Here is a 223-nt window from a genome sequence, read left to right as displayed (position 1 = left end):
ATTTCAAATTAATTATTCCATGGAAGAAAAATATTGTATCTAACATGTCTTTTGCTGCCCTCTGCTGTTCACTTTTTATATTGCATGGGTACATTTCCCAAAAGAAAAAAAGAAGCGAATAAAGTCAGCGTAAAGTCAGAACTCCTGAACTTCATTCTTATAAACGACTTGGAGGTTGGCATTGCTGACCTACTTCTAACAGTCTAATTTCCTAGCTGGTTCT

Source organism: Nanorana parkeri, unplaced genomic scaffold (assembly GCF_000935625.1).
Source record: "Nanorana parkeri isolate BGI_ZX_2015 unplaced genomic scaffold, ASM93562v1 scaffold231, whole genome shotgun sequence".
Lineage (NCBI taxonomy): Eukaryota > Metazoa > Chordata > Amphibia > Anura > Dicroglossidae > Nanorana > Nanorana parkeri.
Note: the sequence above shows the minus strand (reverse complement) of the source record.